Genomic DNA, 25,448 nt, shown 5'->3' with positions numbered 1-25,448 from the left:
GCGCACCTTAATCCTTGCCACTCACGAAGAACACACAAAAACGAACATTTTTCCCAAATTTTCGAATCGAATGTTAATATTCCCGTGTATTCTCGGACACCGGGATTGACACCCATTCTTTAGATTTTGCCGTTTGCGTTCAAAAATTTTAAACCGATCAAAACAAAAAAAAACCTTTTCTTCCTCACTTCAGTCATCTTTACATCAGAGCAAACGCTAAAACTGCTTTCTCTTTCTTGCCAACACACCGATGCTTATCAGACTTATCAGACTGGACAAATATCTCGCTCTATCTCTCGCTTTCGGGTCTCTTCAGTGCTCTCTTCCGCACCCTTTTTTATGCTGCCAGGCTGTTCACATCGCAGCAACTCACAAACATAGCGTCACCGGCAAGCTTGCAAAACACTCCAAAAGAGAGCAGCATAAATTCTCTCTCGAATTCCCCTCCCTCTCCCACAACCGAGCGGTCGCACAAATACTATCGTGTGCTTGCAAAAAAGATTCCCAGCACGATGATCCACCACCAATACTAGCACACGTCTTCTGTTTCTGCTGCCACTTCAAAATCAAGCTGTCATCTTGGAGACGCTTGGAAACCAAATTTATTTCGCGAATTCCTCCCAGTATTCTTGGGAAATTCATAAAACTCCAACTTTTTCACAAGACTAATGTACACACGCGACGATTTAAACACTTTTTGCCACATTAACATTTATATTTCACAATAAAAAACGCATTTTGAATTCGCGAACCGTTTAGGCCAACCAACCACGCCAACAGTAGAGGCTCATCTCACCGGTTTGGAAAAGAAATATCCTTACTTTGAAATTATTCTGACTCAAGCTGAAAGCGATATAGGAATAGGATACGTTGCACAGCTGGAATTCCTGCAGAGCTATTTTGAACTGCACAATTTGACACAGAAAAAAAAGTTTAATACGTTTTAGCTAGACTTTACACTTGAATCAAAAGTAACAAAAAGAACTTTTTTTGTCTGTGAATATCTTTCATAAAGGTTACACTCCAAGTTTCCTCCGCAAACCAAACTGCAGAAAACCCTTTGTGGTGTACATACCTACAAACATGCAGGTAAAATATATGTAAATTCAGTTCCAAATTTACGACCTACTTACAATCCGATTCAACCGAAGAAAGGCAGAGGAAGGGGTTCAACGGGAACAGCGGACAAGAAAATTGCATTGTGCTTTGACTTTCGGAATCCAACGGATCAGGTGTTACATCCGGTGGAAATGGTCCCCCCATGGTCCTTCTTGACGGTAAAGGTTGGGAGAGAAGTTTTGTGTGTGCAAACATATGCGCGTCCAATTTTGTGAAGGGCGTCCGGAGTGCCACTCACACAGGCACTAGCGCACCACCGAAAAGGGAAATCCGTTTTGATGGTGCAATGAAATTGCATTACGAAACCCAAGTGACGGGTGTGTGTGTGTGGGACGTTTTTGCGATGGGCAGCAAACGTGAGCCGTGACAAGCGAAAGTAAAGTGAAGGGCAGCTGAATTATTAAAATTACTTTGAGAGACGTGATTAGAGCTAACTAAAAATAGAATGACAATAGTCAATTAGGCCGTTGCAAATATTTTTCAAAGTTTATGTCCCCCCCCCCCCCTTCAAAATTGGTTTGAAAAATCAGGGGGCAAAAAAAAAATGTTTTCAGGTTGTACCAGCCTCCGGCTGAAAAACTCTATAATAAAGAATAAAAAATAATATATTTTTTCAAAAAACTTCAAAATTTCAATAAAAATAGAAGTCGAATCAACTGAAAACAATCTAAAATACATTTTTCTGCATTGATAATAATATTTCGCATGTTTGGGCTCGTTAAAAAAAAGGTTTTGAATTTTTATGAAATTCCGAGGTACAGAACCGTAAAAACGTTTTTTTTTTCGCAAAAAATAAAATTTTCGTCAATACTTAGATATTTTGGAACCTAATGAATCCAAAACAACTGGACAGGGGTATAATGCATTTTAAAACACTTTTTTCATTCAAATGTTGAAACCATGGCTCGTAATTTCAATTTTTATACTTTTTTTTTTGTTTGCCACCTCCCTCGACTTTGGTCAGAGTCGAGGGACATAAACTAAAAAAAAATATTTGCGACGGCCTTATCTTAAGTAAAAAAAGTATATTCAAATTTACAATAAAAAAAGCTTCGACAAAAATAAAACGATACCAGAGCAGACGGAAATAACTTGGGAATAACATTTTTTGATATTTGAAAATACTAGTGCAATAATATTTTATGTTATTTATAACAAGATTTGTTATTCGTCGTTATGATTTTTTTGTTATTGGATTGTTATTGTAATAACAGACTTATAATATTTTAAGTTATTCTTCGAACAAATCTTTGTTATTATTTTTTGTTATTTTTACAACTAATCCGATCTTCCCAATAACAGTTGGAGTTATTCTTCCATAACCAATAACAACTTATGTTATGATAACATAAACTGTTATTAAACCCTTTTCGCATTCGCATTCGCATTCGCATTCGCATGGAGATGGTGATCTTAGCGGGTTGCAGACTGGATTTCGTCATGTTTGTGTGATGATTATCCAGCCCAGGTTGCTTAGAAATTGATTAAAAGGAATTAAAACCAATTCTACCAGGACAGGACAGCCAGCACCATGAAAGCCATCCATTGCCGGCCGCTCCCATCTCCACCATTCACCGGGGCAGGAATAAGGATTAGGAGCACGGGAAGTGTTGATGCTGAACTTACTTAGAAAAAGGTAGCGAAACCGCAGGCTCTTTTTCCCAGCCCTATTGTGGAACTCGATCAAACTGACCGTTTGATCAAATTTGATTGAATTTAAACAACAGAGCTGCGTAAGCATCGCGTGGAGTTGGTAGTTGTGAAAGGTAAAGGTCTGGGATTCGCCCTAAGCAAGCGATACGACCATTGGCATAAGTGAGGTTAAAGGGTAAGTTATTATTCTCAAGGCAGACTATCGGAAGCTGCTGTTGAGACTGTTCCCGTTTACATTTGATAAATTAAGTCTTTTATAAGATTGAAAATTTACTCTCAAGGCAAGCAATCGGATGCTGCTGTTGAGAAAATTTAAAGTTTAGCTGATGGAGTTTTTATTTACTTAAGTGTTCTTTCTTAGACAGCCGGCTGCGGAAAGATCGAACAAAATTATATTATATCAGATTGATTTCAGCATAGCGATTCGAATATTCCGAGATATTATCCGATTTTACACGACAAGTTTGATCACGCTTAAGAAGTTAAATGTGCAAATTTCTTCAAATAGTTTTGAATAGGAAAAATATATTAATATAAACATCAAACCGAAAAACTATTTAATAGGTTAGAAAGAGCTAAATTATCCGACGGTAATGCAAAAATCTTTCGTCCCCGAGAGATATCGCGCTTCGCGGTGAAAATCATTCGAATATACGATAAAACGCGACTTTTCGTGGGGGTATTCCGTACCGTGATTTTTCGTGCGATTCCTTAAAAATGCTGCAAAAAATGTTTTATCATATTCATACTTGAACAACAATTTTTTTTTCTCGCACACCTGTCAATTGATGAGCCGGATCAATAAATATATTCCTATCATAGAACATTCATGAATATAAAATGTTGAGAATGTGCAATTGTTGTTCACAATTAATAAAAATAAAATAAAAAAAAAGAAAAATTGTTTTTGGGCAGAACATCAAACTTTACGTTAAGAATTGTTGATAAATTATGAATAACCTATCGATAAATTTTTAAATTTTTTAATGTATGGCATCACTGATCAGTTGATCCGGCTCAACTTTTGGACACTCACTCACACTCACACATAAAATATTCCTATTGGAATTTTCTCACCGGATTTATGCACTTGATGATGATTCATCTCCGAAGATCGGCGACACCCGAATACCAACACCTGGAGCCAGCTGCCAAACCTGCTTCCTAATGTTCGGCAACTGCAACACGAAGCTCGGCGCTCTTCCTCACACCGTCGCACAAAGAGCCCCCGTCGACCCCACAGATGGTTGGTGTCATCGACTGACCAACACCATTACACTTACAATCTGTCTTTGCACGACTACACACACTCTCTCTTCTATACAGGCAGAACACAAAGGCATATTCGCTCCTTCTGCTCTCCTCTTCAACAACACACACTCACAACTCTGCTACAGAATGCTCTCCACCACGTTTGGTTTCTTCTCTTTTCCTCCATTTACACGAATACCACTGAGAACCAACAGCACCAATACTATTTGGCTCACTTCCCCTCCTCTCACTGAATGAACTCGCGGTTTGTCCGAAAAAACATGGCCGTCAAGCAAAAATTGCCTCTTCCACAAATTATAAACACAGAATTATCGGATAATATTTGCGAAATTCGCGAAAACTCCTTCACGACGGCACGAACCAATGATTCACACAGCACTTAACAGAGCACTCGAGGCGGTACTTTGTGTTTTTCACGAGTAAAATTGATTTAAAAAACGAGCAATTAATAAATGTGACCGAGCCGCGCAACACTCTCACTCTCTTCACTGTTATTAAACCCTTATGCAAAAATAGATTTTTCAAGAAGATTCCATAACACTTTCTGTTATTTTAACAGTATTTGTTATTGAAATGGCATGAATTTGGTTATTACCCTCTGCCCGGGTATAAAACAACAACAAAACAATGTTAATAAATAATACCGGAAGCTGTAATTTAAAAATATCTGTTATGTTGGATGATTTGGCATTTAAAAGTGATATTTCTCTGCGGACGTAACTTTTTTGGAAATATTGTAACAACACAAACAAAAACGCTTAAGGGCACCGTCTCGTCAAACACACCACTATTAAGATAATTTTCTCTTTTTTCTAAGTACGAGTAAATAAAAAAATGAATTATTGAAGAATAACTCATTTCGATGGCCAGGCCATCGGTGCGTTTTAGTAAAATAGTTTTCTAATGATTTGAGATTGTTTCAAAATGTATCAAGTTGACCTGTTTTTTTTTTAAAGCACCAAAATGTCTGTGGAGATGTGTGCAAATGTGTTGCCATTTTTAAGTAAAACGGTAGAATGCCATCGCCATTTTTTGAAAATATAGAAAATGCTGGATTTTACGTCGGAAATTCTAATTCAAAGCGATGAAAGCAGAAAGGTTCCGCAATTTATCTCCAGTAGGTTTGCTATTTTTCCGCAAAATGAAGAGTACAATTAAAATACGTACGGAATTGTTTAGAATCATACTGACCGTGGTAGAGAAGTGTTCAAAGTACCTCAAAAAGAACTTTTTATTAAAATTTTGAAAAGTTTAAAACGTTAGTTAACTATAGTTAAGAAAATGTTGATGAAAGTCATTATTTTAAACTTCTCAAAGTATCATGATTTTCTCAATGAACCTGATTTTGAATCGGAAAACGGAATTCATTTTTGGATTCTTTGGACAATTTTTCACTAGGAGAACGGTAAATAAGTTTGTAAAATTTATTATTATTTAATAATAAATAATATGTGTTTTTGAAACACAATTAAAAAAAATCTCCAAATTTATAGGCAATTTTAGTTGAACAAATTTCATGTAAATTGTGTAAACTTTTGATTCGTGCTTCGAATTCAGTATAAAATACAATATAAATCAATAATTTTATAAACAAAACCAGTTTTAATAAATTTCACGCCAAATTCCGTCATTTTAAGAATTTTACCTAGAATTTATATGTATTTTGTTTAAAAGTTTATAAACTTAGTTAACTAAATATAAACATATTTTTTTTTCTTAAAAACTATATCAGCTACTTTAGTGATGGTACATTAACGTACAAATAAAGTTTGAACATCTTTAATGTGATTTTAACAAGAAAAACTATGACTATCAAAGTCACCCCGGAATTAAAACTAAGAATTTTTAACGTTACTATTTTTCTAAACACTATTGAAAAAACTTTTTTCCGAAATAGTGCATGGACTTTGTGTGGCCTACCCCAGTACATGTTTTAAGAATAATAATCTTGAGAAAAACCTTACCTGTTGGAAAATATTCCAAAAACAAATTGAAATCCTATCGAAGTCACCCTGGTTTACGGTACATAAAAATATTTGTTCAGTGCAAAATATTGCAAAAAAAAAAACAAAATTAAAACAAATCAGGTATTTTTTTTATCTCTTAATTCCAAGCGATGACTTATACTTTTTAAATGGAACATTGTAAGAAATCCATTTCCAGGAGTTGAAACAATATTTGAGTACATACCTACAAATATTTAGTTTGGTCAACATAATTTTTTTTCAGGGAAATTTGAGGGTATAAGAATGTAGCTAAAAGCAACAAAAACAACAGGTTTTCTGATATCTTAGATCCGAATTTGCATAAACAAACCTGCAAAACTAGGTAACTGGTTTTGATTTTACGAAGCTGCTGCTTTCAGCAATAAAAAATAAATAAATTATGGCTTATCGAAAATTTTAAGAAACAGTAGGGGAAAGTGGGGCAAGTGTAACAAGCCTAGGAAATGCTCGTTATAACCCATCAAAAACGTTAAAAAATCTGTCGGATTATTCTATAATCATCTTATTCCAGGTCTTGACTAAGACTATGATAGAACAATTTTTCAAAAAAATCCTGTTTTTTAGTGTAAAAAACTGATTTTAAAAATTTTGATTTTCCGTACGTTTTTTCTCAACTAGTGGGGCAAGACGAACAACCCGTTAGGGCAAGAGGAACAATGCATGAAACAACATGCTAATTTGCTATCAATTGAACTGTTATCACTTAGGTACATCAGATTAGAATGTATTTGAAACGTGTCTTTCATTTTTAGATTAAATAATAATATTTTACTAAAAAATTTATTGCTATTGAGAAAAAAATTATAACTTAGATGAAAAAAAGGAAATTTTCATAATATCACTATATTTTGAATGGACAATTTTTTTAACAATTGTTTATCAGTTTTTATGTACTTTTATGTATTTATTTCCCAAAAAAATATGTTGTTGTAGCAATTCGTAATATTTTCCACACTAAAAATCCATATGGTACACTTTCCCCACCTGAACAAGATTTTTTAAAAGCTCTCAACAAAAAAAAAAAAACAAAGGTTAAATCATACTTTATAAAAGGTGCAAATCATTGGTATTGACACTACTGATCTAGGAAAAATAGCATTTTGATAAAATGAGCCTTAAAACGAACCCTTAGCCTTATTTTATACTTTCCAAATATTATAAGAAAAGAAAGGTTTTGAAAAAAAAACTTCATTTAATCTTATGCCCCGTGGCGCTTACGTCGTTTTGACGGTTATGTGGTAGTAGAATTAACTAATTGCATTGCTAGCAACGATTCCTCATACTGTAAATAATCAAAATTGTAAAAATAACGGCCGTACGAGCGATTGTTCCTCTTGCACCATATGGTTGTCTTGCCGCACGCAAAAACAGACTAGAAGACTTTATTTGGTGATTTGGTGGTTTATTTTAATTTTGAGTTAAACTTTGACCAAACAAAATCTTTACAAAAATATAGGAGAAAAAAATCTTGGGAACGGATTTTCTTTTTATTTTTTTCATTACATTAATTGAAGTTGGTTTTGAGAATTCAACTGTCCATATTTTTTTTTATTTAAGGGGTGTTTTTAAAACTATAGTACAAAATGGTTGAAAAATGTGAGTTCCTTATTTTAGAAAAAATATTGTAAATTCTAAATATCAAATTACAACAAAATACCAAAAATGGCAAATTTTATTTCAAGTTTTTGTCTCCCTTTCCTTTTAAAATTTTCCCCCTAAAAGTGAGGGAAGCATAAACAATTGATTGACTTCAATTGAAACTTTAATTGAAACAACATGTAAAATCGATTGTAAAATATTCAAAGTACATTATATAATGTTTGTTTCTGAATTTTTGATGAATTTGCCTTATTAAGCTTTTAATAAATTTGTAATTTTGGGATCACAGATTGTTCTTAGACGTTAAAATATAGGAATGTTTTTGATTGGTACTATAACCCGGGCAGACGGTAATAGCAAAATTAATGCCATTTCAATAACAAATACTGCTAAAATAACAGAAAGTGTTATGTAATCTTCTTGAAAAATCAATTTTTGCATAAGGGTTTAATAACAGTTTATGTAATCATAACAAAATTTGTTATTGGTCTGATATTTGTTGACAGCCAAAAAAACTTTGGAATAACATTTTTTGTTATGGAAGAATACCTCCAAATGTGATTGGGATGATCGCATTAGTTGTAATAATAACAAAGATTTGTTCGAAGAATAACTGAAAATGTTATTAGTCTGTTATTACAATAACAATCCAATAATAAAAAAAATCATGACGGGGAATAACAAATTTTGTTATAGGGGAAATATGCCCATTTTAAGCGGTCGTGTTTGAATGATGCTGGATAATCTGGATTGTTCCTTGAAATTCACTAAAACCAAGTACACCAACGAGTAGAGCAACTTTGTGTGAACATTTCTGTTTATTTTCAATTTTATTAAAAGTTATGCTATTCCTTTTACAAGCATTTAAAAACAATATTTCAAAAATGCATTCTAATCAGTCAAGTGCATTGGGCCACGCCCATTTTTCTATTTTCAGCTTAGTTCTTTTTTTCTTCCAGCGCTCTTTTGGGTCTGCTTAGTGCTGCCAAAATTGATGAAATTTTATGCGAACATTCACGAAAAGTAGCATTTATAGCAAAAGTTTCCTGGCAGCACTTGCTCACTCCAACAGGCGCTGCACCAGCATGTTGGTGGTGTTGGTGGCCACCCTTTGTTCTTTATTTGCCTTCGCTTCTCGCTCGGTTTTCTTCAGCCTTCGATTGGAATGGGTAGTCAAAATTGAAACGTCAAAAGACTTAACGCGTTTGTTTTTTTGATGGCGCTTGCTCATTATTTACATCTTTCGGGATTATTTTTTAAATGAGTGACTAACTAATGTGCAAAAGAACATGTTGCCGATAGTTGGAAGCAATTTTATATCTTAAGCGCTTTGAAAACGTTAGTGCAAGTGAAAAGATATTGATGGCGACTTTCGTTAAGCAGTTAACCTCTCATCTTGCGTGTGAATGTGTGTGCCACCAAAATGATTAGAAAGTGTCCCGCAAAATAGAAGTTATGATCAAAAGTGCATTAAGTTGGATCTTTTTTGGCCAGTAAATGGCATAAATTTGCGTGCTTACTCGAGGCGCTGGTAAGTTTATAGCCTAAATAGTATTTTTGAAGCTTTAGAGTTGCTTTGGAGAATTTGAACGGTGCGCGTCGCGGTTATCACGCAGGAATTTCGTTACCGTTTCCGTCTTTGTTTTCCCCCCGATTGTGTGTGTATTTCGACCCGGGTGATTTCGCGATTGTTTGACAGTTGCTTTGGAGGATTTGAACGGTGCGCGTCGCGGTCATCACGCAGGATTTTCGTTACCGTTTCCGTCTTTGTTTTCCCTCCGATTGTGTGTGTATTTCGACCCGGGTGATTTCGCGATTGTTTGACAGTTGCTTTGGAGGATTTGAACGGTGCGCGTCGCGGTCATCACGCAGGATTTTCGTTACCGTTTCCGTCTTTGTTTTCCCTCCGATTGTGTGTGTATTTCGACCCGGGTGATTTCGCGATTGTTTGACAGTTGCTTTGGAGGATTTGAACGGTGCGCGTCGCGGTCATCACGCAGGATTTTCGTTGCCGTTTCCGTCTTTGTTTTCCCCCCGATTGTGTGTGTATTTCGAACCGGGTGATTTCGCGATTGTTTGACAGTTGCTTTGGAGAATTTGAACGGTGCGCGTCGCGGTTATCACGCAGGATTTTCGTTACCGTTTCCGTCTTTGTTTTCCCCCCGATTGTGTGTGTATTTCGACCCAGGTGATTTCGCGATTGTTTGACAGTTGCTTTGGCGGATTTGAACGGTGCGCGTCGCGGTTATCACGCAGGATTTTCGTTGCCGTTTTCGATTGTGTGGGTTTTTCGGTCCGAGCGGTTTCGCGTTTTCGCATTTTATTTGGTTTTATCTTTCCACAGCCGGCTGTCTAAGATTGAATCATTTATGCTAAACTCAACACCAAATAACCGGGAATAGTCTCATCCGCATCATCCGACTGTTTGCCTTGAGAATGCATAATACATCACACTATTAAACCAAATTTATTGATTATAGGGTCGCATCATCATCCTCTATGTTGAATCCTGGCCATTACCCTTACCCACTAACAAAATCCGAAGTAGAAGTAGTTTTCCGGCACACGTGGGGGTGTGGATATCGTATAGAACCCACCCTTGGTAGCAACCTGTGCTAACTAACATTCCCGTCCCAATCCCCCGAGATCTACAAACTGACATGGCGGGCGCCGTTGGTGGCCAATGACTTTTACCTATTTGCTACAGATCTAGTTTTAATGATCTTGATGTTTTATCTTTTCAGCGCATTCATACATGCTGTTGATAAGGGAAACACCATTAGATCGTTCAAGCGTATGGTCGGTTGTATTGATAGGATATTACGGTCCTGTTCAGCAACGGAGAAGGACAACCATGGGTGGTCTCTCATGCTCATGCTCATGCTCATGCTTAAATAGTATTTTTGAAGCTTTAATCGAGCATCAAACTCTCCATATGACGAAGATAAGTGTTTTATTAGAAAGGGTATATTGCCCCTAAATAACATAAAATGTTATTGGCCTAGTATTTTCAAATAACAAAAAACTTTAATCCCACGTTATTTCCGTCTGCTCGGGAACTGTTATGATGTATGATGTAAATTTGTTTGAAAAAATACAAATATTTCGAAAAGCTGGAGATTTTTAATTAATCTTACCAATTTTCAATTGGTTTTATTTAATGAAATTTGTATGAAAGTTTTAGATTTTTTCAATAAAAATATATTTATTACTTTTAAATTTTGTCAACATAGAATATATGTCAAATTAGGCCGATGCCCCCTACCTCCCTTGATTTCGGTCAGAGTTTAATTTTAGGAAATATTTGCATATTTTTAGACCTTTGCAAAAGTTCGGCATATCTATAAGATTGCTTACAAGTTTTAACAAATCAACACGGAGAAAAACACGGAGTTCTCAAAATCATGAACAAGCGTTCATGAAATTGGGCACCACGATCAAAGAATTCATGGTATATGGAATTCCATGGTACGGTTTTCAAAAAAGTACCATGGAATTTGAAGATTGTCGGAACTCATTTTTCTCCGTGTACTTTTGGGGTTTTATTTATTTCCGATTTTTGTGACCACACAAAGGAAACAGTCGGTTAAGACGCGATTTGCGATAGTCAAATAATAATTTCTTTTTTTAAAACGTACCATGAAATTTGAAAACTTTATTCGTGATCCCCGATTTCATGATCGGTTTTAGGAACTCATTTTTCTCCGTGTACCTTCTCTTCAATAAGCAATCAAATGCACAAGCGGAACTATCACAAAAACATGCATTAAATTAAAATGCTTACATAATCATCTTACACCCAAAGTTAAAGAACGAGGGGAAAGTCCTCCCGAAAAGAAACGCGAGGAAAATACTATTTTGCATGAGTAAAGACCTCTCGCGTGTTCATTCGTTCATTGACGAGTTCATCCTATTGAGTGGCTTATATGGACAAATGACCACTACTTAGTCACCGAACCATGGTGGCCTATACGGCAAAGGCACGGTTCAATAAGCCGAAGGTCTTGAGTTCGAATCTTGGTACCGGTACTTTGTTTTTTGATAGATGAACTTTTTTTGAAGATGAACCCATGAGTAAAGTACTCACGGTAATTTCGGGATTTATCCTCTCCGTCCGCACACAGTACCATTTTACTACCGAATCGTGCTCTTTATCCTCTTGTATGCCGATGCCCAGTTCTGGGTGTAGAGTTTAAAATCTAGCCCCAATTATTCCTCCAACGGGATCCCAAACCTTGGCCCTTGTTAGACGCTTCCCGTATCAAATCAACCTGATTGCAGCTCGATGAACCGATTTCTGCCTTTGGGGGTGATGTGCAATGAGCATAAATCAATCAGACGATGAATATTTCATAGCTGGGTTCTGCTGATCCCAGAAGGTGCACCTAGGAAAAAAAAAAGAACGTCCGACGATCCGAATCCGTACCATGAACATAAGGTAGCAGCCAGCAAACTCCTCAACTTCACATGCATGGTTCTTGGGATTCTCGAAATCCAATCTCGGTGGAGTTCAGGTGGACTTTGACGAAATTCCATTGCACTTGGATGGGTGGAGCAGCGGAACCGTCTGTGTCTGCAACGGCCACTGCTGCTGGACATGGCTGCGGCTGATTTGGGCTAGCAGAACCATTCGTTACGGACAGAGGGGGATGGTTAAAAATTCAGCACGAACATTTTGGACGGTTCCAGTCGGGTTTACAAATTTAGAATAAAATTACGGAAATAATTATAAAAATGTTTAGTCTTCAATTTTTGTTTTTATAAAACTAGGGTTTGAATTTCAAGATTTTTTGAATTATTTCGTCAAATTTGTTGGAACTTTCTCAAACCACACTTGACACCGAGGAGGAGTGCCGTGGATTTCGGCTGACAGAGGTGTAATTTATTCCGGGCCAAGTAAGTTTGGCCCAAGGTTGCCAGATTCAGCTGGATTGGGGCACAATCTTCTCGGAACTTGGTTTGGGGCATTTGAGCCAGTCCGCTGGGACGGGCCTACATAAATCAAAGTGTGGTGTGGCGAAGCATTCCCACGACAATGACAATGAAGGGGATGACCTTTCCCCCCTCCAGATTCATAAAGCGCCTCTGCATTTCGCTGGAATTGAGGAAGATATTTACTGCTAGAAGCGGGAAGAACCAGTTGGACTGTTGACGGTTATGGAAATTGGCAATGCAGAAATAAAACGAGAAGCGTTTCCGGTGACTATTAATCACACTTTTCAAATTGTTTTATTCCGTTCTGTGATTTTGTTTTGCAACTGACGACTATAACTGCTTTTCTTTTTAAAAACTATCAAAAAAGTATAACGTCTTTTCGGAAAATTGTTTAATTCTGAAAAAATATTTCAAAATAACACACACAATTTCACCATTCAACACACGTGTCACCCCCAGGAGCCATTCCGCGTGAAATTAATCATACATCGCCGTCATCGAATTTCCACCGCGGTTTACATGCCAATGCTCAAAGTGTGGCGGCTCGGGTCTCGGATTAATTGGCTCGTAAAATGTTCAACATTCGTTTTTCGCTCATTTCGGCTTTGTGGAAATGGGGCAATTTTTTGCAGCTCGCTCCAACCCCAACCCCGAATTCAGGGTTTCAGTGGTGTGGAAAATGATATTATTTTTCTGGTAAACCAACGAACAACATACCGCACATCACTTTTCCTCCAGCTTTTTTCCTGCCCTGGTGGTGGTGCACGAATTTCACTTGATGTTTTAATTAGAAAATGTGGGTTTTATTTTTACTACACGTCGGAATAATCATCTATCCAAATGGCGGGGTGTTTTTTTTTTAATTTTGCTCCTCCGGTTGGCCTGGAACATTTTTATAACCAGTCAAGCCAGCAAAAAAAAACTGTTTGTTTGTTTTGATCTGTAGCAGTCGGAGATAATTAATTTCTGTTTGATTTGCCATTGCATGATACAAACCAAACCGTTTAAAGAATACTGTTTCCACCCCACTTTGATTTTGCTGATTTTTTGTTGAGTGGAAAAGAAATTTTACACCTTGTATGAATTATTCTAAGACATTTTTTATTTAGAAAATGGAAAGAAAAGGTAGAGAATTTTACTGTTTTTCTCGTAATAAAATAACCTGACCAATTCTTTTGCTCCTTTTTAAAAAATCCAAGTTTTATTCAGCGTTTTGGTTGTAGTGGCAAAATAAAAGAAGAAACCCCCCCAATGTTATTACATATTTGGAAAGATAATTGATTTTTCTACAAAGAAATACCATTTTCCTGAAATGATAATGTAGCGTGACAGGACAACATCGTAAAACTGGACTTTTAAAAGGCACACTACAAAAATCGCTACAGTTTTGCCCGCTTGATTTTTTCAAACTTTTGCTCTTCTATACATTTTCACAAATTGATAAACGAATTGTTTGCTCCTATAATTGGGCAAAATATTTTTTTTTTTAAATCATGTTTGCATAAGTTTTAGATAACAGAAACTTGCGTAATTGGATCTATGATACAAAGGTCATCAAAATTTAATTGGCAGTATTGCCAATTTTTCGAAAAAGCTTCGATTTTCGAAGTCCTAAACATTGTTAAAATAAAATTAAATTTGCTATCGAAAAGTACAGTACCGTCATCTGGGGCGAATCGGGACACATGGGCGTATTGTGACAGCAGTTTTAGCAATGTTGTAGCCTAATATTTTGATATTTTTGAGTGGTTTCGGTTAGACCAGATTCAGAGCAACAAAATGTGTACATTCATTTCCAAATTTGAAACTTTTAAGTGATTTAAAACGCGCTGTCCCTATTCAGACTGTAGTCCCGATTCGCCCCCCAGTTGACGGTACAGAAATTTTGATAATTCTCATGTATTTACCGTTTTCAAGTTAATTTGCCTCAAAGTTGTTGAACATCGGACCAATTGTTGCTGAGATACAGCTTCTGAAAGAAAAGCAGCAGGAAATATCTTGATTTTTTTTTATTAAAAAAACGTGGACCTTTCAAACGAGTCCACAACCAGGGTTGCCAGGTTGCCAGATAAATATGGGAATGCCAGATTTTTCAAGTGTCAGCCAGATTAAAGATTTACCCTTCTCTGTGCCAGATTTTGATAGATTTTGCCATATTTCTCACTTTATGCCCATTTTGAACAACTTTTTGATTCAAATGAACGGATTTAATTGAAAATAAAAAAATAAGAACGTGTTTTTCTTAGCGAAAATGTAAATTCAACATTTTTGAGGTCAGTTTAACCATCTGAATCCTACAAACATTAGAAATAATTTATATAGTCCCTCCCCTTCACTATTTAGATTTGTTCGATTTTCGTCTGCCAGATTTTTCCAGATTTTCAATCGATACTTTGCCAGATTTTTCAAATTTTGACCTGGTAACACTGTCCACAACATTGAATATCTGGCAACCCTGTCTCGAGTTATGACCACTTAAGTGATATTTATGTATTTTTTTCAAGCCGGATCTCACTTAAATGTATGAAAACGATGTCCGGATCCATCATCTGACCCATCGTTTGTTAGGAAATTGATAGACCTTTCAAACGAGTCCACAACACTGAATATCTAGCAACCCTGTCTCGAGTTATGAGCACTTAAGTGATATGTATGTCCTTTTTTGAAGCCGAATCTCAATTAATTGTATGTAAACGATGTCCGGATCCATCAACCAACCCATCGTTGGTTAGGTAATTGAAAGACCTTTCAAACGAGTCCACAACATCGAAGAACTTTCAACCCTGTATCGAGTTATTACCACTTAAGTTATATCTGTGTACTTATTTTTCTGGATCTAAAAAAATAGCTGTGTATTAGGGTGCCCAGAATATGGGACTTTTTTAAAAAAACCTCGCTCCACAAGCTGAATATTGTTCCTTGAGCTATTTTAGGACTCTGAGCCAAATATGAGCAAAACCGGTCAACATTTACCCATTGATACTCTGAAGTAAAGTTTGTATGGGAAAAATTGAAAAAAAAAAAAAATGTATGGAAAACCCAACTTCTTACGGTTTTGTCTGCAGGGTGCGCTACTGCCATTCAAATATTCTAGAAAGTGAGATTCTCATTGGAAATTTAATGCTGTACACCTTTGTAGAACATACCAAAGCTGTAAAACTCGATCCTTGAAAGTTATAAGCGATCTTAAAATGTAATTTTTGTATGAAAAACATTTTTTTTCAGCAACTTCAGGCTCGAGTATCAATGGGTTAATCCTAACCAATTTCGCTCAAAATTTGCGCAGATATGTACCACTCATATTACCCATTTTTGGTAAAAAGTGAGGAAGGCATCAACCACATAGGTGGATTAAGTTAGTTTTTTCAATAAAAGATCTAGAAATAAGTTTTCTTTACATCACTAAAACAGTGTTGATATTTCGAATCACGATAACTGTAATTAAGATTTATTGCAAAATATGTTTGACAAACTTGTGTCATAGCATCAAAAGATGGAATTTTTTTCGCCTAAATCATTAAAAAACAAAAACAAACATGATCTTTGGCGCAATTTATTTTTTGAGTGAATAATCAATTTATAAATTTGGCGGAGGCTTGTTGCATAAATGTACGATTCTTGCTGAAAAATCGTAATTTTTTTCAGTGAAACGTTATTTTCCGTTTTAGTGTAGCGTCCGTGTGTTTGATCAAATCAAAAACCAATAAAAAATGTTGAAAAGTATTACTTTTGATACATGAGCTAAACAGTTGTTTTTTTTTAGAACTCAAGTGTGAAATATTCAGCAATGCTATTTTTAATGACTATGTCTTGGACTTTTCGTCTCCATAGAGTTATAAGAACAGTAGGTATTTTCTAAACGGAGTTGCAAAAACTTGTATCTCAATTGCAATTTTATTTAAACAACTACAAATCTCGTTTTTTAGGAGTGAGATTTCCTATGTTTATAGGACCATTTCGAATAAGTAAATCTCTAAGTAAATCTTTCCCTGTTCCTGAGAAGAGGATTGGCAATACTGATCGGAAGAGGTTGATCGTCTAGAGTCTCCGGGGTTAAAATAAATTCTTTACATCTAAATTAGTTTTTTAGTTCTTTCCAGGCATGTTTGTGGAATAGTCACAAAAAATAACTTTATGAAAAAATTTAGATCTTCACAACGGTCGATTGCATGTCTTCAGCAAAATTGGTAATGATTAGCACTTTTCAGAAAAAATGATTTCACTCTTAAAACAAAGTTTATTTTCAAACTTTATTTTTCGAACCAATTTCGAACAGCTTCTCAAGATTTTTTTTTGATACCAATTAAGGTTTCCAATAAAAAAATTTCAGCCATAAGGGCGCCTTCAGTCAAATTTTCAAATTGAGCATTTCAATACAATTTTTGAAGTCGTAGGGGCGCTTCCAGTCAAATTTTCATATTGAGAATTTCAATACAATTTTTTAAGTCGTAAGGGCGCCTCCAGTCAAATTTTCATATTGAGAATTTCAATACAATTTTTTAAGTCGTAGGGGCGCCTCCAGTCAAATTTTCATATTGAGAATTTCAATACAATTTTTTAAATCCTAGGCGTGCCTTCAGACAAACTTAATTTAACAAATATCGCTCCTCGACTTGGCGACTTTGCGACTTACTGCGACAGCACTACACTGGAACACTGAAATGTTTGGTTGACTTTCCAGAAAGAGTTCATATGACTTGAAAAAAAGAAAAGGGCGCTTCAAAATTTAGCTAAGAAATTTGTGAAACTTGGTGCAAGCCCTTTTATGATCAAAAATATCGTTTAACTTGAATATTTTTCCTTAAAAAAATAAATAAATTTAAGCAAACAGCTACGTAGATGTCATCTACTCAAATCTACCCATAAGCACACCCCTGTTTCCAAGTGTCCCCTAATTTGCCTTCAATTATCAACAGACGATAAAAAAGATCAAAAAAAAATTATTAAAATCATAAAAACCATGCTTTTTTTTACCCATTGCTAAATCAGCAGTTTTCGACATCAGCTAATTTCTGCCAAAGTTGAATTTAATACTTTTGCATTAACCTCTTACTATGCATTCAAGTAGAAGCTAAATTAATAATTAATTGATAATAGATTCCGTGTATTCAAATTTATAAAAAAATGGTTTTTAATGTTTCGAATTAATAAAAAAATAATCAGGAGAAGAACTGAAGTTTAAAATCAGCTCTGAATTAACTGCATTAAAAAAGAACAAAACCTCGCTGGACTTAATAAAGACATTAATTGGAGCTAATCCTATCAGTTTAGATACTCTCAACCGTTCATTTTTCATCCCTTTCAAGAGACGTCAGTATTTATTTCGCCCCATTCGGTATAATCTTTCTCCCCGTTAGTTACAGCAAAGTGGATGATCCCCACAAACTGTGCTATTCCCCGCTTTGAAAGATTGTTCATTCCCTCACATTTAGCACGCAATATCTGACCACGCGGAGTAATCGGGTTTAAAATCTGCTCCAAGTGAACGATTTTCACCTACTTTTTTCTCTAGCCTGGGGTAACCTTTCGGCAGGTGGCCACCGCGGTCCCCGCGGAGGGAAGGTGGATTGATTTATCGGCTTGCTGTAGTGCGAAGAAGAAATAACCATCACCAGCACCAGGTTGGTTGGTCGGTCAATCTTGCTAGGCTGGCACCCCCATGAGGAAAGGGGGGCAGGTCGAATTTATCAAAACAAGCTGGCCAACATCAAAACATTCTCTCACGGGGGGAAAAACTGTGCGGCGCGTTTTCCAACCCCCGTACCGCACACTTCAAGAGTTGAGTCCCGAGCCAGAGAAGACCATCAACTTAAATTGGAAGAGCCGGAGCGAGTGGTCTCAAGTGGTCTAAAAATAACGAACTCTCGTCGCCTCGTTCCTTGTTCTGACAGTTCGAAGTACTGCCGACTGAGGGTATGAGATGGGTGTTTGAAGGGAGGGATATTTTTCACCGGGTGGCATTAATTAATTTGCAATTTGTTAGAAAGTCCAACCATTACCGGGCTAGAAGCTAGGGTGTTTGAGGGGGGGATTGGCACAACTCAATCAATTGGGAGTAGTTCGAACTAGGGCAGTTCTGGTAGAGGAAAATGGTGTACTATGCTAAATTTGAGTGAAATTAATCTTAAACAATATAAATTTTACGATTTCTGCGACCTTAAACCTCGCGAACAAAAACATATGCTAATTTCGGTGAAACCCCTTTGATGGACGCGCAGTTCAAACCAAATGCCTTCAAGGAAGGGAGGCTGTTGAACCACCCATCTCAAGTGTCTGACGCAAAGAAAACATCCGCTGCTTGGGGCAGCCGTGGCCAAGATCACGATCAGTACTTCCCCTGAGGACGTGGGTACTCAAAAGGGGAAAGTGGTAAAGATTAGAAATGTTTTTTTCAAATTTAATCAAAAATGTATTCCAAGAAGGCCGGACCTTAAACGGCTATAAGCATTTATGCTGTCTGAAAAAGTGAAATTTTGAATTATTTTGATTATTTTATCGTTTTTCAAAAGTTAAAAAAATAAATATTTAAAAAATACTTTTTGCGAAGTACAGTTTAAAAGCTACTATTATTTTTGAGAATTCCATGTGGAAGTTTTCGATTAATCCGATAAAATTATGTTCAGGCCTGGACGTTCAAACACAGTTAAAACAGCATTTTGGACAATGACTTTTTGAACTCTTTTAGCTAACTTTAAAATACTTTTGGATTTTTTTTGAAATGTATTAGCAAATCCTATCATGGGATTTTCTAAAAATTAAAAAAAAAAGATTCAAAAGGAGATTAATTTATTTTGACCGAATCCAACTTTGAGCAAAATCAAAACATTTACATCAGATTTTTTTTAAAACATGTAATAGTTTGTCATAAATTTGATAATTTGCCTGAAGGATTTATTTTATTGAAACAACTGTTGGAAAATTGTGTACTTTATAAAAAATTGCAAATGAACTTATCGATTAGAAATTCGATTCTACATTTCATAATTCCCCAAAATGTCCAATCTTCTCAAAATCATTCGAAAATTAAGAAAATTCAAATCAACTTTTACAAAGCATTTTTGCCATCTACCACTTAAAACCCACTTCTTAACCCTCTACAACCCAATCCCGCCATTAGACGGGCTTCGATTTAAAAAATCGCTAAAAACCAATTTTTCAACCAATTTTTGATCTTTAAAAAGCATTGGAAAGAAGAACCATTAAAATTTTAGAAAATTTATGGGTTGGAAGTTTTACTTGTTTGATGTGACTTTGCCAATGTTTTTAAAAATGTCATATTTTTAGAGGTCAACTTTGGCAGTGTTATTTTAAGTAAAAAGAAGTATGTAGTAGTTTTTCTAGTGCTCCAGACTATGCCTCTACGCATTTATTTACAATTTAAATGATAATGGTGCCATTTTATAGCAGAAAATGTGAAAAACATGCAAAAAATTTAAAAAGTTACTTTAAAAACATGAAAAAATTAGAAAGGCAAAATGTAATGATAGGAGGTGGTAGAGTAGGCCAAATACTACCAAAAACAAACATAAACTAAACAAGATAAATGCAAATTAAAATACTAAAAATGAAACAACAAAACATAAAACAAGAGAAGTAAAGTTTTTCGTAGAACAAAAGTTGCTCAAAATGACCTCCAAAACACGGGAAAAATAAAAACTTTCGAAAAAAAAATTTGGGCAGTAAAGGGTTAACCCACTAATACCCATTACCAGCCTTGAAAATTTGCTTCAATTTCAATTTTTAACAATTTTTAAATCTCCAAAAATCACACAGTAAAAAATTGTGTAAAATTTGAAGGTGTAATTTTGGAATGTTGAATATTACCTCATTTATGATGTAATTCAACCTCAATTTAGACTTAAAAAGTGACATTACACCAGAAAAGTGGTAAAATTACACATTTCCAGAGGTAATTTTACCATGATTTTTTTTACTGTGCAAGAGCTTAAAAATTCAAAGAAATTAAACGGTCGATTGTTAAATTTGTTCTATCCTGGGCAGACGGTAATAACAAAATTAATGCCATTCCAATAACAAATACTGTTAAAATAACAAAAATTGTTATGGAACATTCTTGCAAAATACATTTTATCATAAGTGTTTAATAACAGTTTATGTTATCATAACAAAATTTGTTATTGGTCTGATATTATTTACAATATTTACTGTGTATGTCAATTGTGTGTCACCAAATGAAAGTTCCTTAAAAATATCGGTCAAATTTCTTATCTTAAATCCACCTACCATTCTCCCCTAAAATTGAACCTGCTGACTTTTCCAGCGGCAGCGAAAACCAATCAATATCGTAGTGTAGTATAGTTGCTCAGTCTAACCAGTTCGATTGTTATTTGTGAAAATACGCTCGAATTAATTTCCATCTGCCCAGCAGCACCGCCACCAACAATCTTAGTTTGGCGTATGGTAAATATTCCGTCCAGAGGGTGGTGGTGGCCATCGGTAAATATTTACTTCAAAACTTAATTACGACCACCCTCTCTCTCTCTCGCACTTTTGCTCTCTGACGCCACCAATCAACCACCCCCTCCGGGGAACACGTGGTGGAGGGTGGGGGAGCTGCACTGGTTCTAATATTCAACGTCTGTTAGCGGGATGCACGTCTTTTGGGAGCTCCCCCACCAGGGAGAGGAGTGAGGGGGTGGAAAAGTAACGACTGTTTATACACGATGGGGGAAGGTGGAACGTTACGTTAGTTTTTTTTTCTCTCGATTTTGTACTACACAAACATTTCAAGCGAAAAACTCAAACCGTCGGACTCGGAGTTGATTACGGCTCGAGTTCATTCGGTTAATTTGACGTGCTAATTGGTGCAGTTAGGTGTGATTGAGAAACTGGAAATATGTAGCAATAATTGGTTTGAAGTTCAGCGGAGCGCCAAGGTCAGAACCGATGTGGGGGAAAAGTTTTCAGTTTATCGCAATCGTTAGTTTCAAGCGAAACTGATAGAATTTTGGATTTCACTTAGAATTATTTTGGCTGGAAAAGAATATCAGGTGAAACTCAATTATTCCAAAATAAATCACTTATTTGTACCTTTCGACGGGAATGCTTGATTTAAAAATTTTCGATGTACATGTAAAGTGTTGAAATTCTGGCTTGATATTCCAATTTTTATATTTTTTATTTTCCAAAATGACCAAAATGATCAAAATGACCATAATGACCAAAATGCTAAAAATAACCAAAATTACGATTACGACGATTGCGACCGAAAATACCAATGTGACCAAAATGACCAAAGACCAAATGACCAAATTGAGCAAATTGACCAAATTGACCAAATTAATCAAAATCACCCAAATTAATCAAAATCACCCAAATTGATTAAATTATCATATTGATCAAAACTACCAAAATAACCAAAATGCCCAAAACGACCAAATTGACCAAAATGACCAAATGACCAAATGACCAAAATGTTCAAAATGTCCAAAATGACCAAAATGACCAAAAAGACCAAAATGACCAAAATGACCAAAATGACCAAAATGACCAAAATGACCAAAATGACCAAAATGACCAAAATGACGAAAACGACAAAATGACAAAAATGACAAAAATGACAAAATGACCAAAATGATTAAAATTACCAAAATGACCAAAATGACTAAAATGACCAAAATGACCAAAATGACCAAAATGACCAAAATGACCAAAATGACCAAAATGACCAAAATGACCAAAATGACCAAAATGACCAAAATGACCAAAATGACCAAAATGACCAAAATGACCAAAATGACCAAAATGACCAAAATGACCAAAATGACCAAAATGACCAAAATGACCAAAATGACCAAAATGACCAAAATGACCAAAATGACCAAAATGACCAAAATGACCAAAATGACCAAAATGACCAAAATGACCAAAATAACCAAAATGACAAAAATGACAAAAATGACCAAAATGACCAAATTGACCAAAATTACCAAGATGACCAAAATGATTAAAATGACCAAAATGACCCAAATGACCAAAATGACCAAAATAACCAAAATGACCAAAATGACCAAATTGACCAAATTGACCAAAATAACCAAAATCACCAAAATTACCAAAATTACCAAAATTACCAAAATTACCAAAATTACCAAAGTTACCAAAATTACCAAAGTTACCAAAATTACCAAAATCAAAATTACCAAAATGACCAAAATTACCAAAAATGACCAAAATGACCAAAATGACCAAAATGAACAAAATGAACAAAATGACCAAAATGACCAAAATGACCAAAATGATCAAAATGACCAAAATGACCAAAATGACCAAAATGAACAAAATGACCAAAATGAACAAAATGACAAAAATGACCAAAATGACCAAAATGACCAAAATGACCAAAATGACCAAAATGACCAAAATGACCAAAATGACCAAAATGACCAAAATGACCAAAATGACCAAAATGACCAAAATGACCAAAATGACCAAAATGACCAAAATGACCAAAATGACCAAAATGACCAAAATGATTAAAATGACCAAAATGACCAAAATGACCAAAATGACCAAAATGACCAAAATGACCAAAATAACCAAAATGACCAAAATGACAAAAATGACCAAAATGACCAAATTGACCAAAATTACCAAGATGACCAAAATGATTAAAATGACCAAAATGACCCAAATGACCAAAATGACCAAAATAACCAAAATGACCAAAATGACCAAATTGACCAAATTGACCAAAATAACCAAAATCACCAAAATTACCAAAATTACCAAAATTACCAAAATTACCAAAGTTACCAAAATTACCAAAGTTACCAAAATTACCAAAATCAAAATTACCAAAATGACCAAAATTACCAAAAATGACCAAAATGACCAAAATGACCAAAATGAACAAAATGAACAAAATGACCAAAATGACCAAAATGACCAAAATGATCAAAATGACCAAAATGACCAAAATGACCAAAATGACCAAAATGACCAAAATGAACAAAATGACAAAATGACAAAAAAGACCCAAATGACCAAAATGACCAAAATGACCAAAATGACCAAAATGACCAAAATGACCAAAATGACCAAAATGACCAAAATGACCAAAATGACCAAAATGACCAAAATGACCAAAATGACCAAAATGACCAAAATGACCAAAATGATAAAAAAAAGATCAAAATGAACAAAATGACCAAAATGACCAAAATCACCAAAATGACCAAAATCACCAAAATGACCAAAATGACCAAAATGACAAAAATGACAAAAATTAGCAAGTATGTACCAAAACCGGAAATGGATTTAATTTGTATTTTTTGATTTGGCTCAAACTTTGTGGGGGCCTTCCCTATGACCAAAGAAGCTATTTTGTGTCATTGGTTCACCCATACAAGTCTCCATACAATTTTGGCTGCTGTCCATACAAAAATGGTACGTAAATATTCAAACAGCTGTAAATTTTGAGTGAATTTTCTGATCAATTTTGTGTCTTCGGCAAAGTTGTAGGTATTGTTGAGGACTAATGAGAAAAATAGGTACACGGAAAAAATTGCAGATTTTTTAATACAACTTTTTTTCACAAAAACTCTATTTCCCAAAATACGTATTTTTTTAATTTCGAGATTTTTTGATATGTTTTAGGGGACAAAACTCCGCAACTTTTGAGCCAGAGAGAAACATGGTCAAAAATCTGTTGCCGAGTTATAATTTTTTTTAAATAGTGATTTTTGGAAAAAAAAAAATCTAAATTTCATGCAAAAACAAATTTGACGAAATTTTTCAATGTAAAATTGAATTTCCAATCGATAAGTACTTTACAGATTTTTTGATAAAGGGCTCTGTTTTCAAGAAATAACCACCGAAAGTTTGATTTAAGCGAAATATTTGCAGTTTTTCGTTTTAAAAAAATAGTGACCATAAGTGACCATTTCTAAAACTTTTTTTAAGAGATGAATGCACAATGGTGTAAAGTCTCTATAATAAAAAAAAACTTTTTTTTTGAATTTGCTATAAAATTATCTAAGAGACATTGAAGATTAGACCTCTGGTTGTTGAGATTTTTTTTTTTGTTGAGATACAGCGGCCTAAAAAAAAAGAAACATGAAAATTGACGTTTTCTAAGTCTCATCCAAACAACCCACCATTTTCTAATGTCGATATCTCAGCAACTAATGATCCGATTTTCAATGTTGGGACCATCCATAAACCACGTGGACAGCTTTGGGGAGGGGAGGGGGGGGGGTTGGTTGGCGATTGTCCACGCTCCATACAAAAAAGATTTTATTTGTATGAAAATTGTCCACGATGGGGGGGGGGGGGGTTTTAGATTTCCAAAAAAGTGTCCACGTGGTTTGTGGATGGTCCCGTTATAACAAGAAACATTCGTGAAATTTTCCGATCTTTTCAAAAACAATATTAAAAAAAAATCAAGACTAGCATTTTTAACGGGCGTAATATAGAATGTTTGGCCCTTCTAAATGTTAGTCTTAATATAAAAAAATTCAAAATATTTTTTTCGAAGAGATCGCAAAATTTCACGAATGTTTCATGTTTTAACATTGAAAACCTGAGAAAATAATTAAGGTCCTCTACTTGTTTTAAATAAGTATTTTTGGTATCGTTCGCAAGCTTTTTGAATAAAATTAATTATTATTTTGAAAATGAAATTTCCAGTGCTAATTCTTTTGGCCTAACAATTGTTTCTCTTTTTTAAAATTGGTGTTTGGAAAACATTTTTTGCTGATTTGGCAAATTAAGGTCACGCAACGGGGAATAAATTCCCATCGCGAGTTCGGGAGGCAGGGAAAATCTAAGCATATTGTGAATATATTTACTAACAATCTGTCAGTCAGTCGCTCAGCGTGAGCAGCGCTCCAAGAGTTTCTG

Source organism: Culex pipiens, chromosome 3 (genome assembly GCF_016801865.2).
Source record: "Culex pipiens pallens isolate TS chromosome 3, TS_CPP_V2, whole genome shotgun sequence".
Classification (NCBI taxonomy): Eukaryota; Metazoa; Arthropoda; class Insecta; order Diptera; family Culicidae; genus Culex; species Culex pipiens.
Note: the sequence above shows the minus strand (reverse complement) of the source record.